Below are 12868 nucleotides of genomic sequence, written 5' to 3'. Positions count from 1 at the left end.
AACCCTTCACACCAATGGGAAAATTTACCAGAAAACAGCCATAGCAGAGCAGGAACATCTGTTTCACTCCACCATACATACTTAGGAAACAAAGAGCATTTGTAGCACAGACATGAAATGAGAAGGACTTTGCAAAATGTTTCAGCTCCAGCCATAGGTATTGACATCTGTGAGAAATTTTCTTTGGTTGAAATGCTCAACAAAATGTTATTCAATTACAAAGCTATCAGATGGCAACAAATATCAGATTCCTTGGTGGAGAGGTCTCGACATGTCACTTCAAGAAGCTGTGCCACTCGAGTCGGCCATTCACTCCTTACCAGTTACAGAGGCCACACCAATAGAAATTGCTTCCATCAGAATTATCTTCAAGCCCCATCAAAACTGCTTTCAAGCAAAACCTGGACCTGGCAAAAAGACTTGATGCTGTCATGTTAAAGCCTAAAGGATCAGATAAAATTACTTTCCTTACTAAGAGGAATAGTATTTATTTAGGTAAATCTTATACTACCATGTTATGCTTTTGTAAAGCTGGAAAATTACTGAAAGAGGCTGTTCCAGATATTGCTGCTGAATCTTGAGTTGTTTCTTAGGTATCATTTATTGGTGTAATAAATGATCGCCACTACATTAGGAGCATTAGAACACACAGTTTGATGTATTAGGTGTTGCTGCATATTGGATACTGACCCCTGAATTCTTGAACTGCAGAAACTAACTATATTCATTATATGAGTTATGCTGTTTTGTTTTACTTATGGCAAAATCATCTCTTCAAACCTACATGGTTTTCTTTGCATACATTGCCCATCGGTGAAGTATGTGCAAGGGGGCTGTGGCAAAGCCATCAAGGATAAACATGAAATAAAACAATGAAGACCATGTATTCACCATCAACTAGTACTTAATTGGTTTCCCTTTCCTCTTTATACACTTCTTGAAACAACCAGGAACTGAGTTAGCAAGGTTCTGAACCCATTTAGGTTCCATCTTTGCCCAAATTTCACAAATGGCTGCCTCCAGCTTGGGTAGCGCCTAAGTATCCGTTACCTAATCTCATTTTCATAAGTGCCCACAAGTTTTATTTTGGGTTCATATCTGGTGTAATCTTGGGACAGTCACCAAAAAACTCGACTGCACAGTCCATAGGTCAATCAGTAACTAATTTAGCAGTGTGACATGGAGCTCCATCTTGCACAAACACTTCGGCTTTGCACTTTTTGAGTGAATCTGGAAGAGCTTAAGGTAACCATGTCTCTTCTTAGTTTTGTTCTTTGATATCATTAAAAGGTCCCCAATATCATAATAACTGAAACAATCCTACACTGTAAGAGAAGTAGGGAACTTCACAGTGCTTGTAATTTACTTTGGGTCAAATGGATCACAGCCTTGTTGACTGTACACCTGTCTGCTTTAGCTTCCTGTCACAGGAAAACTGGATTCATCTTTCCAGAAGACACTTCTGAACTTAGCCATATTCCACAGCACGTATTTCTTGCAAAAATTGACCTTCTCTTCTGGTGCCTATGAGTTACGAGTGATGTGAGATGCAGCTTCAGTATCTAAGGTCCTTGTTTAAACAGTGCTGCTTTGTCTTTACTGACACATCACTGAAAAGTCTAAGGTTTTACTTTTACCTCTTTTGCACTCAAGCATGGCATTTGCATCCACTCAATGCATAAGAACATTCAAAGTGAAGTTTTTCTGGATTTCTCAGGGCATTCTACTTGAGTCTGTGGAGTGGTGCTGCTATGACCATTAAATTTCTTTACCCATTGTTATACTGATCAGAAGCTCACACTGGTAATATTAGAAATTTCCTTAAATGGCTTATTAACCTTGCTTCATGTAAGGTCCGTATTTCTAACCATATTGGATGGTAGAGGTACTAAGAGGGGGAAAAGATAACAAAAATCCAGGGCATAAATGGGGAGCACACAGTGACATTTTTGCCTCCTACAACAGCTAAACTGCTCTTGAGGTGGGCTCATGTGGTATACCATCATGTTTTGTGGTTGTCACTGCTCGCTAGAGGGCACCAAGTTCACTGGTAGACACCATCAACATTTTATGATGGGTAAAGTGATTTGTGTCAATATAATTGCCACAGACCTGCTTGCACCTACTTCATTAGTGGTCACTGTATTATTTGGAGAACTTTCATTATTTAAAGATGAATTGAAGATTGCATCTTTCCTTGTTTTTTAAGTTATTAGGGTCTCATATGCCTTTGGAGGCTAAAATTGTCATTTTGGCACAAGTGCATAATTTCATATTGTATTTTTTAATAAACTGCTGAAATATTGCTTGTAGAACTCTGACAGTAAGCTAGTCAGGTCTAAAAGTTCTTAGAACTGAAATTAAAAGTACTTCTTAATATGATGGAATGAAGATTGATTTTTAGCCACATTTGGCCCCTCTGTAAATGGCTTAATGAAGTGATTAGAAGTTTTTTAGATTTGTCTAATAAACATACTGAGTTTATGACTTAGCACACAAAGACTTGGCAGCATGTTATTAGAGCTTCCATGATTTTCATGATTTGACTTTCTGTACCATTTAAGAAGCTACATGCCCAGCTCAGAAATCCAACTATGAATTTTGGTCAATATCAATGCTGTAACATTTTGTGGGTCAGCAAACTGCTATTCTTCCTAGTCAAGTTGTTGTTTAAAGGTGATCTTTGATACTTATTTACTGCTAAAATAAGAGAAATTATCTGTTTCTTGGAAGTTTGATGTAAACTAGTTCATACTTGCATTGCTGGTTGAGACTTTGTATGACAATATTGTGCTTTTCAAGACTGATGCTTTCTCACCCCTGAGCTGATAATGTCCAAGATCAGTGACCAACTTTCTCCATGAAATTCTTATAAGTACACTGTGTTCGTAGACTAGGAAACCAAGTTGCTATAGTTTAAAGCTCATAGTGAAGTCTAGTTTTTTATGCTGGCAACTTTACTGGTATAGATCTTGCTCATGTTATGTTTCATTATGGCCTGACACTCGCAGGTGATGCATGACAGATGAATCTTCTGTTTCCTTACCTTACTGAAACTGTCTTTCTTAAGTAACTTAAATACAGACTGTTTTTCTTAAGTAACTTAGATACTTTATGATCTATCAAAAATATTGACCAACTCCTAACACTAGGTTGCTTTATTACCAATATCATCTTTTAACAGATAAATCATTTTGACACCTCGCAAGACCTATTTAGTTGCATCAGCTTTTCCCCTTTGTTGTCAATTCATGCAGTGCATGGTAATCGTATTATGCATGAATCACTTCAAGTAGAACATTAGTTCCAGAACAGTCTTAACAGTGTGTCAAATTATCCTTTGTGTTACAGTTTTGAAATGCAGATGGATCTGTTAGCCACATTCACATTAATAATTACTGAACATTTTTTGTTGTATAGACTTAATTGGTTCAAGTGTTTATCCTGCATCCTGGGATGCATTTTTTTTCTGTGTGTGCGTGTGTGTGTGTGTAGAGAACTGCTTCTTAATGTGTCTTCCTTAAGTTTTATTTGCATATGTTTATGTTAGAGATGACAGCTAGCATGATTTAACTGTTATTGTTGCTGCATCCAGACAGACTGTAGAGGGAAATACATGACAGTACTTTTATTAATTTTTGCATGAAAATTAAAGCATGTTGGAGTAAAATTGTGGGCATGTAAAGGTTAGACTGAATAATTGCAACACAGTGGATCATATTGTGATCATAACATTTACCTGTATATATGATATTAGTTAATATAGTATGTTTTAGGAAAGTCTTTTACCAGATTTCGTTAGCAATTAGCATTGAAGTCTTATACCAGATTTCATTAGCAATTGTAATTGCTTTGTAATACTTTGTGATATTATATGAATTGTTGGATATTAGCTTTTATGATTTAGTTCAGGTTTACTTTATAGTGTAGTATTGACATTCATAGACAACTTTTAAGAATTTCACAGCATTCTCATTATAGATGTTAGATATTTGGATATTTTCCAACCTACATAACCTGTTATGCCAGGTTAGGTTGTGAAGCCATGTACCATATTAATCATATAACAGCACAAATGTACTTATTTTGTCGAGGATGGAATATTACTGACGTAAAATCATTAGAAGTAGCTCAGCAACACGGTGATGAGTCATGTCATTCATGTGTATGTAGTGAATTTGTTACATGAATTAGTAAATGAGAAAAACATGAGGGTTAACTTCTGATATCTAGAAGAGGATATACAATTGATAAAGTTTCTTCATCAAGCATTATATGATAGGAATGACCCAGTTCACAACTTGAAGAAATTTCAGTGTTTGGCCATGGAGAAAGCTTTATATGGATATTATTGGTATCGTCCATATAATATTTCCGGCTATTCTTATTTTAGTCCCAACGACTATGCTGCAGTGCAGGTGACATAATGGAACACCCTTCTGGTTTAGTGTTTCCTTTTATCTCTACCTGCCTGGGTTACTTGACTTGTTAGGGTATCAAAATATTTTTCATCATTTGGGAGCATCAGTTTTTATTACAGCATCTGCATGTTAGTCTTGAGTAAATCTCAGTGGACTGCTGAGATGAGATCTGTATATCACTGTGTTTTCCCTGTCCATAATCATCCGGCAATCAGAAGTGGTCACCATAACTTCTTCCAGAATATTTAGAAATCTGAAATAGTATTGAACCATAATGCTTCTCAGTTTACTTACATTTCAAAATGGAAAAGTATTTTTTTTTTGGATCAAAAGTGAAAGTTTTGGTCCATATTGGGAACAAGTATGCTACATCATATGCTGATCTGGAAATTAGTTGATTTTGTTAAATGCATACATACCTTGTTCTAATAGTTTTTGGATTGACTTATAGATAACTTTTGCTTCATGTGGTGAATTACCTAATGAATATTTTCATATACATGTTCAGTATCCAAGTCATAAATGTATATATGTATTGAATGATCCAAATGTTTAGGTAGAATTCTCTGAGAACCACCCATATCAACTACTGGAAATGGCTCTTGGGATGTAGGCAAAGATGATCTACTGGTGTGGATTTATTTTATTTTTTTTTTCTACCTAACTGTTTCTTTCGTCTGTTTCCTTGCGCTACCTCGCAAACGCGGGAGACAGCGACAAAGTAAAAAAAAAAAGAAAAAAAAAAAAAAACTATTTGAGATGTAGACAAAGATGATATGCTGTTATAGGATGGCTTTTTGGCTGCCTCACTATGTCATTGTTATTGGTTAAAAAAGAAAAGTCCTGCACAGAATGATGAAGCTAATTTATCAGGTCATTCATTCATTCATATAAAAGTAGAGTCATAGTGTACAGTTGTACCATTTATAGAACATTTTTGAAATGCCAAAGTCATTCAAAGGTTAACTTGATAATGATATTGAAAGCTCAGTATTAAGAACAGTGATAAATCCTCATTGTGAATGATCAGGTTTATGCAAGGTTAATGTATTTACTAACATATTGATTAGTGCTTTAATATTTTAGTAAAAGAAGTGTATTTAGTGTACGTAAACTTGATTTACACTTTATAATTATCAATGAAATCCATTTAAAGATTATTCTCTGGACATAGTTTTGGGAAAGAATTTTGGGTCCTGAAAGGGAAGAAAAATCAAGGATGTGGTTCAATAAGCACTTAATATATAGCCAGAAATACAAAATGATTGTAGGTTTTTACATTTATCATATAACCTCAAGGTTATATAATGGTAATCTAATGGCTTTAGAAGTTCGTATGCTTCTCTGACAGTGAACAGTGTTATTCTTAATAAAGGGGATCTTACTCCAGGACAGATATAGGTCACTATGATTATGCACTAGCAAGAAAGTTTATGAATTGAAGTTTGATGCTATAAAATGTCTATGACATGTTAAAGCCAGCTATTTTTTATGACCATATATGTTCCATTCTTGAGGTTTTATGGGTTCGGCTTATTTCAAAAAAATTGATAAATGATAAATTAGTTGTTAGTATGCAAACTTTTGAATTTGATTATACCTTATTTTCAATGATGTAATATATTTTGAATGACTTCAGTATAACATAGATATCTATGTCCTTTCATATGAAAAAGAAAATGACTCCCCATGATTTGCACTTATCATTTATTTCCTGGATGTTTGTTATTTATGATTTTATTGATAGAGTTGATAGTTGATAGAGATGCTCTGTGGAAGGTATTAAAAATATATGGTGTGGAAGGCAAGTTGTTAGAAGCAGTGAAAAGTTTTTATCAAGGATGTAAGGCATGTGTACGTGTAGGAAGAGAGGAAAGTGATTGGTTCTCAGTGAATGTTGGTTTGTGGCAGGGGTGTGTGATGTCTCCATGGTTGTTTAATTTGTTTATGGATGGGGTTGTTAGGGAGGTGAATGCAAGAGTTTTAGATAGAGGGGCAAGTATGCAGTCTGTTGTGGATGAGAGAGCTTGGGAAGCGAGTCAGTTGTTGTTTGCTGGTGATACAGCGCTGGTGGCTGATTCGTGTGAGAAACTGCAGAAGCTGGTGACTGAGTTTGGTAAAGTGTGTGAAAGAAGAAAGCTGAGAGTAAATGTAAATAAGAGCAAGGTTATTAGGTACAGTAGAGTTGAGGGACAAGTTAATTGGGAGGTAAGTTTGAATGGAGAAAATCTGGAGGAAGTGAAGTGTTTTAGATATCTGGGAGTGGATGGAACCATGGAAGCAGAAGTGAATCACAGAGTGGGGGAGGGGGCGTTGAAGAATGTGTGGAAGTTGAGAATATTTTCTCGGAAAGCAAAAATGGGTATGTTTGAAGGAATAGTGGTTCCAACAATGATATATGGTTGCAAGACGTGAGCTATAGATAGAGTTGTGTGGAGGAGGGTGGATGTGCCAGAAATGAGATGTTTTGAGGACAATATGTGATGTGAGGTGGTTTGATCAAGTAAGTGGGAGACCAAATTGGAGGTGGAAAGATGGAGTGAAAAAGATTTTTAGTGATCGGGGCCTGAACATACAGGAGGGTGAAAGGCGTGCAAGGAATAGAGTGAATTGGAACGATGTGGTATACCGGGGTCGACGTGTTGTCAATGGATTGAACCAGGGTATGTGAAGTGTCTGGGGTAAACCATGGAAAGTTGTGTGGGGCCTGGATGTGGAAAGGGAGCTGTGGTTTCATTGCATTATACATGACATCTAGAGACTGAGTGTGAACGAATGTGGCCTTTGTTGTCTTTTCTAGTGCTTCTTCACGCACATGTGGGGGGAGGGAGTTGTTATTTCATGTGTGGTGGGGTGGCGATGGGAATGAATAAAGTCAGACAGTATGAAGTATGTGCATGTGTATATATGTATATGTCTATGTGTGTATACATTGAGATGTATAGGTATGTATATTTGCGTGTGTGGACGTGTATATATATACATGTGTATGTGGGTGGGTTGGGCCATTCTTTCGTCTGTTTCCTTGCGCTACCTCTCTAATGTGGGAGACAGCGATAGAGTAAAATAAATAAATAGATAAATAAAATAGATATTTATTATTTATAAATAAATATTATTTTATTAAATCTTTTATGGGTGATCATAACAAAGTATGTGGTATTTTATCTGTTGCACATTTGCCTCGCATGCATGTATGCCAAAGTTTGTGAATGCACTTTTACTTTTATTTCCAGATGAAGGTGTTGTAGGTGAGTGAGACTGCACTTCAAGAATGCAAGTGGAATATGTGTTTGAATTGGCATACAGGAATGTACATTGTTGTGATTTTCCCATCATATCATCAACATATATATATATGTATATATATATGTATATATTTTTGTATTGTAACATGGATAATGCTGTTAATTTTTATCATGACTGAATTTTAATTGTTAAAGTTCCGTGGTTGCTTATAGTTGGTATTTTATATTTATATAGTTGGTGCCTTGCAAGAGTCCCCTGTTAGCTTTACTTGTGTGTTCAGTATTTATAATTAAATTTGGTACTGCTCTGCTCTCTCAACTCGTAAACATATCGAATAGTGGGGCTTTATTTTTTTATTGTAAATGCCTAGCTGGTCATTGAAGACCCTGACCTTCTCTCTTGAACAGTTATCTTCCAAAGTAAAGTTGGCATAATTATTATTTCTGGGCACATGTTCCCCTAGAAATGTACTGTGACTGTGAAAGAAATATTCTGTGTAAAGAAAAAACTCCTCAGTCTTATATAGATAGCAACAGATGAAAACAAGCAGTAAGCAGGGGCCTGTTAGCTTTCATATTAGCCAACCATTGTTATGTATGATGACTAGTAAAATGAGATGATTTTTTGTTGCTTATTTGTCCCTGAATTTTTGTGTAATTCTGCTCCACACTTCATTAACAGCTTTTGTGAAATAAAACACACTGATCATTCACAAGTTACCCAAAATAGTTTCTGTATTGATTGTTTTGGGATCCTGAATCCTTTATATGAAAAGTATTTTCAGTTCTGTTAATCATAATAATAGTCCAGATTTCATTGTCCCTGCTTGTCATTTATGTCCCATGAGGATGCATTCAGCATGGAATGATTTAAACAGGAGGTACTTCAGTAGGCTTAGAAAGCTCCCAATTAAAGGAAATTCAGTTGGGTGTTGATCATGGTAAGGGTGAGAGATATGAATTTATAATACAACTGGAAGGCAGAAACAAAGGAATCAAAAGACACTAGAAACAAGAACAGCCCCTTCACTAGTGGAGAGAGAGAGACCAGAAAAGCTGTTTGAAACGAAGTTGAATTTGGAAGTAATGTATGTGTTTGCAGATGGACTATTAGTAAATGGAAAACAGATGGAGTCTACATATTGAATAAGAAATAACTAGCTATAGTTGGGGTATAAACATCAGTCAACATGTTTATCTATCTTTATATTTGAGGCTTGTCCCAACTGAAACTCATTCAAGGGGGTGTCCACAGCAGTATCGTCTCCATAACTGGTGAACTCCAAAAACATAACATAAAAACTACTAAAGAAATGAAATCTAACCTAATCTCTTCAGAAGAGTACTTGATCGCAAAGAGGGAAGGAGAAAATAAAAAGGAAAGGGGATTTGCTTTCTTTACCCTTTAGTGTTACTGGCACCACTCTCCGCTTTCTTGGCAAGATGCTACTGGCATCAGTCTATGCCCACAACTTCCTGCCATGAAATGAACTCCATGTGCATTGTAACCCAAACCAATATGTCACTGGAGCTGCCTGGAGACTTCAACATCCTGCTAGTAACCACAGTGGATGAATTTGTGCCTTTTCTTATGACTTGCCACTTTTATGTATGGTGTTTACCATTGCCAGTAGTGCCCATAATCATGACCATGCTGCCAGTACTTCGGATAGGCCAATCTAGAAAATTATATGTATTTCTTTAGATGTAATTGCTTTACTCTTGATTTATAAGGAATCAAAAGGGTTTTAATAGTTTTCCTGCTCCTTACCACTAAAAAATTTACATAATGTGAAAGTAACTTACATACTTACTTTGCTTGGCTGATTCAAGAGATAGTGTTTTTCCTAAACAAGAGAGTCAAGTCTCGTTTCTGAAGATAAAGAATTATGTTTATGAATTCAGTGCCTATTTTCATTATTTTTTCTATATAGGAGGGAGTCAAAAAATCATCTGCTCACTGACAGGTTTTAGGAAGTGCTGATGATTAGTTCCTTCAAAGAAAGACTGCTGGAAAGACTTGCATATTGGTGATGGTAATCTGTAATTTTCAAAAGAATTGTAGTGAACCAGAACTATTATTTACTTTGAATAGTGAAGGAACAATCAGTTTGGTAGAGGAAGCAGCAAGGCATGTACCCCTGAGAGATGGTCAGTTAGTGGGAGAAATCAGTTATGAAGAAATAAACTGGTGAATTTAGAGTTTATTGGAGGGGCATGTGTATACAGAAAATTTTCTTGTACTGGTGCAATAGTACCAGAGGGGCTGACACATCATCATTACTAGATACTGGCTTTACACACAATAACGTGGAGATTTAGAATATGTACATCAGTGGGTAAAAGTGATCATATTATGCTCAAGTATGACATCATAGTTAATAAGGACATAAACTGTGGATCAAAGTAGAAGCTAGACTCAGATGGGAGATACAATCTTATAAAATACACAGAACTAGAGTTTGTTAGAACTTGGGAAATTAATTTTTATGGAACGACCTTTGAAAGCTACAATAAGAGACAGCATGGGTACCTTTGGCTACAAATAGTGAGGGATAGTTAGATGAGAGAGATGTAGTGCATTCAAAAATATCAAAAGCATAAGATAGGAATATATTTTGGGAGAGATTAGGTGGCATGGCCAACCAGCACTTCAAAGGCAGAAGAAAGTAAGGAGTTTAAGCATAGCAAGACAAACAAGAAGGAAGAGAAAAACTTTGAAAATGATCAGGAAGCCCTAGATTAACTTTGTCAGTGTGTTTGTGGGGAATGCAACTTTAATCTAAATGATGTTAAAGTGGATTTTCCTGTGGAAGAATGTAATAAATAAGATTTGGATTCTCAGATGATAGATTGGAAACATTTTGTTGACAAATGAGGTTAAAAATCCTTCTAAATAAGAAAATTACAATTTTTTTTTTTTTTTTTTTAATACTTTGTCGCTGTCTCCCGCGTTTGCGAGGTAGCGCAAGGAAACAGACGAAAGAAATGGCCCAACCCCCCCCCCATACACATGTACATACACACGTCCACACACGCAAATATACATACCTACACAGCTTTCCATGGTTTACCCCAGACGCTTCACATGCCTTGATTCAATCCACTGACAGCACGTCAACCCCGGTATACCACATCGCTCCAATTCACTCTATTCCTTGCCCTCCTTTCACCCTCCTGCATGTTCAGGCCCCGATCACACAAAATCTTTTTCACTCCATCTTTCCACCTCCAATTTGGTCTCCCTCTTCTCCTCGTTCCCTCCACCTCCGACACATATATCCTCTTGGTCAATCTTTCCTCACTCATTCTCTCCATGTGCCCAAACCATTTCAAAACACCCTCTTCTGCTCTCTCAACCACGCTCTTTTTATTTCCACACATCTCTCTTACCCTTACGTTACTTACTCGATCAAACCACCTCACACCACACATTTTCCTCAAACATCTCATTTCCAGCACGTCCATCCTCCTGCGCACAACTCTATCCATTGCCCACGCCTCGCAACCATACAACATTGTTGGAACCACTATTCCTTCAAACATACCCATTTTTGCTTTCCGAGATAATGTTCTCGACTTCCACACATTTTTCAAGACTCCCAAAATTTTCGCCCCCTCCCCCACCCTATGATCCACTTCCGCTTCCATGGTTCCATCCGCTGACAGATCCACTCCCAGATATCTAAAACACTTCACTTCCTCCAGTTTTTCTCCATTCAAACTCACCTCCCAATTGACTTGACCCTCAACCCTACTGTACCTAATAACCTTGCTCTTATTCACATTTACTCTTAACTTTCTTCCACACACTTTACCAAACTCAGTCACCAGCTTCTGCAGTTTCTCACATGAATCAGCCACCAGCGCTGTATCATCAGCGAACAACAACTGACTCACTTCCCAAGCTCTCTCATCCCCAACAGACTTCATACTTGCCCCTCTTCCCAGGACTCTTGCATTTACCTCCCTAACAACCCCATCCATAAACAAATTAAACAACCATGGAGACATCACACACCCCACACCCCTGCCGCAAACCTACATTCACTCGCGATAGCGAGGTAACGTTAAGAACAGAGGACTGGACCTCTTCTCTGTTCCTTCTTTTGGAAAAAAAAAAATATATATATATATATATGACAGCTGCCTGAGCACCATGTAGGTGGTTGCTACGTCAAGAAAAGGACACCTAAACTAATGAAGCCAGTTTTTTTTTTGGTCACTGACTTGTATTTAAAACGTTATCATGGGTATTGTTGATTTGAGGAAAGGAAAGTTTGTTTTCTAAATTGTTTCTTACATTTTTCATATGTATATATATGTATGTGTGTGTGTGTGTGTGTGTATGTGCATATGTGCGTGTATGTGTGTGTGTGTGTATATGTATATATATATGTATATTATCCCTGGGGATAGGGGTGAAAGAATACTTCCCACGTATTCCTCGCGTGTCGTAGAAAGCGACTAGAGGGGACGGGAGCGGGGGGCCGGAAATCCTCCCCTCCTTGTATTAACTTTCTAAAATGGGAAACAGAAGAAAATTACAATACAGCAGATAAATGTAAAGGCTTCATCATAGAACTCTCTCAAGATTCAATCCTTAAACAAATTCTTTGCTTTCTCCATGTTGAAAAGCATACTGGCATGCATTCAACATCATGCTGATCCTACTGTCAAATACTGTTCAAAATAACCATTCTACATCAGTTATTAACCCACTTGTAATCATTTGAGTAGTAGATTAGGCAGTTGCAATTTTTGAAAGTTCTTTAATCTTGACAGAATCTTTAATGATATTCCTTTCTGTTGTTGCTGGACATAAGTGCACCTGAACAGTGTCAGGCACACATTCATCAGCTTCAAAACATTTAGCTATATTCAACAACAATTCTAAGGTTTTTGCTCTCCTTTTTTATGACTCTTTCTTTTGTCATTTACAGTAAACAACACAACATTGTCACACCTCTGCTGGAAACATCATAACTTTAAAATAACATCAATGTTGTTGCAAGAAATGGTTATAACTATTCAGTTATGTAATTGCAAAATAACTTTATTCAGCATAATGTAAGTTGAGGAATTATTGTATTGTAGATAGTAAGGGAGAAAATGCAAACCTTTCCATAATTTTGTCCAAAGTTAATTGCAGGTAAAAGCAGCTCATCACACTAAGGGCTTGAGAGTGAAAAGCTGTAT

General features: G+C 36.8%; 1 protein-coding gene across 1 annotated transcript in view; it reads left to right on the top strand.

Annotated features, from left to right (window-relative positions):
* LOC139758521 (UDP-galactose translocator-like) overlaps positions 1 to 8292 on the top strand; it is a 105501-nt gene extending 97209 nt beyond the window's left edge. Inside the window, exon 7 of the mRNA XM_071680041.1 lies at positions 7658 to 8292. The gene's annotated coding sequence lies outside the window, so the exon portion shown is untranslated. The remainder of the gene's footprint in view (positions 1 to 7657) is intronic.
* The last annotated feature ends 4576 nt before the right edge of the window (positions 8293 to 12868 follow it).

Source organism: Panulirus ornatus, chromosome 30, assembly GCF_036320965.1.
Source record: "Panulirus ornatus isolate Po-2019 chromosome 30, ASM3632096v1, whole genome shotgun sequence".
Classification (NCBI taxonomy): Eukaryota; Metazoa; Arthropoda; class Malacostraca; order Decapoda; family Palinuridae; genus Panulirus; species Panulirus ornatus.
The sequence above is the reverse complement of the archived record's forward strand: the minus strand, read 5'-3'. Positions and strand labels throughout refer to the sequence as shown.